This window comes from Otolemur garnettii, unplaced genomic scaffold (genome assembly GCF_000181295.1).
Source record: "Otolemur garnettii isolate 467f Iridium unplaced genomic scaffold, OtoGar3 scaffold00077, whole genome shotgun sequence".
Taxonomy (NCBI): Eukaryota; Metazoa; Chordata; class Mammalia; order Primates; family Galagidae; genus Otolemur; species Otolemur garnettii.
The window spans coordinates 1415876-1418651 of NW_003852472.1; positions in this window are offsets into that span (position 1 = coordinate 1415876).

A 2776-nucleotide genomic window follows, 5' to 3' on the forward strand; every position below is an offset into this window, starting at 1 on the left:
GTCGGCTCGGCGCTTATGGCTCAAGTGGCTAAGGCGCCAGCCACATATACCTAAGGTGGCGGGTTTGAATCCAGCCCAGGCTCACCAAATAACAATGATGGCTACAACCAAAAAAAAATTAGCCAGGTGTTGTGGTGGGCGCCTGTGGTCCCAGCTACTTGGGAGGCAGAGGCAGGAGCCCAGGAGTTGGAGGTTGCTGTGAGCTGTGATGCCAGAGCACTCTACCCAGGGGGGACATCTTGAGGCTCTGTCTCAAAAAACCAAAACAAAACAAAAAAACCTTTCAAGTCCTCCTCAAAAGGTAAGGCTATCACTAGGTGATTCCCTTTATTTCTCAAATTTTTAATTTTTTTTTGTTTTTATTAAATGATAGCTGTGTACATTAATGCAATCATGGGGTACAGTGTGGTGTTTTCATATACAATTTGAAATATTTTCGTCAAACTGGTTAACTAAATTTTTTTTTTTTGAGACAGTCTCAGGATAGAGTATAGTGGTGTTACCAAAGCTTACTACAACCTCAGACTCCTGGGCTTAAGTGATCCTCTTGCCTCAGCCTCCCTAGTAGCTGAAACTACAGGTACATGCTACCAGGTCTGATTAATTGTTCTGCTTTTTTATTTTTTGAGACACACTCGCACTCTGTTGCCCCAGGCTAGAGTGCCATGATGTTAGCCTAGCTCACAACAACCTCAAAGTCCAGGGCTCCAATGATCCTTCTGTCTCAGCCTCCTGAGTAGCTGGGACTGACTACAGGTGCCTGCCACAATGTTGGGCTAGGTTTCGTATTTTTAGTAGAGATGAGGTTTCGCTCTTGTTCAGGCAATGGTCTTGAACTTCTGAGCTCAAGCAATCCTCCCACCTTGGCCTCCCAAAGTGGTAGGATTATACGTATGAGCCACCATGCCTGGCAATTGTTCTGGTTTTTATAGAAACAGAGTCTCACTGTTGTTTAGGCTAATCTCAAACTCCTGACCTGAAGTGTTTCTCCTGTCTTGGCCTTCCAAAATGCTAGGATTACAGCTGTGAGCCACCCTGTGTGGCCTAGTGATTCCTTTCTTGAAGCAGTCTCTTTCATTGAACAAAACTTCTCTGAGCACCTGCTCCATACTATGCTCAGAGATCAGAGGTGGCTTAGATGGAGTCTATTCTTTGAGGAATCCATTTGCATGACCCTAGGGAAGACAGGCTTGTACACATATAAGTGCAATATGGTGGTCTATGCCCCACTCTGACGCATAGCATGAAAGCCTTTGGTGACCAAGGAGGGAGTGGTTAGTTCAACTTACAGTGTCTGAAAGATGAGGTAGAGGTGAGAGTAGAAGTTCTCAACTGTTGAAAAGGCCCAGAGTAGGAAGAGGGTACTGGGTGGTTGGGAAATGCACGCTGAGTTACTACGTGTGACATGAAGATAGAGAGGTAGTCAAGGACCTCAGGAGAGGCCTTGAATTTCAGGCTAAAGCATAGGGACATTGGTTCATGTGTGACAGAAGTAGCATGCATGGTGGAGCCAAAGCAAGGGAAGGAAGAAGACCAGGTATATATTTAGAAAGATCTTTCAGGTCTTTAACTGGGGCAGATGCTCAGATGCTCAAATAAGGAAATTAACTGAAAGACTGTTGCTATAGACTGGAAGATCTTTTTTTCCCCCTCTTTGGCATTTTTTTTTTTTTTTTGGGCCGAGGCTGGGTTTGAACCCACCCCCTCTGACATATGGGGCCAGTGTCCTACTCCTTTGAGCCATAGGCGCTGCCCCCAGACTGGAAGATCTTAAAAAGCATCCATCCAATTCCTCTATTTTATAGATATACAATCTGAAGCACAGGGAGGTAAAATTACTTGCCTAAGGTTACCCAGTGATTTTTTTTTTTTTCAGACAGAGTCTTACTTTGTTGCCCTAGGTTAGAGTGCTGTGGCTTCAGCCTAGCTCATAGCAACTTCAAACTCCTGGGTTCAAGCAATTTATCTACTTCGGCCTACCAGCTGGGACTACAGGTACCTGCCACCACACCTGGCTAATTTTTGTGTTTTTTTCGTAGGCCAGTTTCAAACTCCTGAAGTCAAGTGATCCTCCTGCCTCAGCCTCACGGAGGGCTAGGATTACAAGTGTGAGCTATTGCACCCAGCCACCCAGCAAAACTTATGTCAAAGTCAAGGCTTCAACTTATGGATCCTGCCTCCTAGCACAGGTCTCCTCCATTGGCCCAGGAACCTCAGAAGGAGAGGCAGACTACTGAGATTTTCATGTCTTCCTTTGCTTCTGAATCTGTAGCGTTCTCTGCCTCTACAGTAGGCCAGCCTATTAGGAAAGTGACGGAGAAGTGTTCCCAGAGGACAAGGCGGGGAGCTTTGCTGATCGGCTTTGGGAGATGCTGCTGCTGCTTCTTCTGTGCTAATCAGTGAGCTTTCTAGCCACAGGAGGAAGCCAAAAGCCAGGGGATGGGTCTGTAGTGATTTATGACTGCACAGAAACAGCAGGACAATAATGTCTCTGGCTGGCCTGTTTGTCTGCCAACTCAACCAGAGAGGATGTGTTTAAAAGGTCATGTCCTCCAGCACTGAAGGAGTGGAGGTTTCCCCTGTGTCAGGTCAGTCATCAGAGGGAAAAGCCTCTCCTTTCCTGAGCAGATGCCAAAGAGGGTAGCTTCTCATGGCCAGGGGAAGAAAGGAGGCCCAGGACACCAGGGAGGTACTGGGAGTTCAGAAGGTCTACCTGTTTTTTTGTTTTTTGTTTTTAATTGTAGTTGTCATTGTTGTTTAGCAAGCCCAGGCCAGG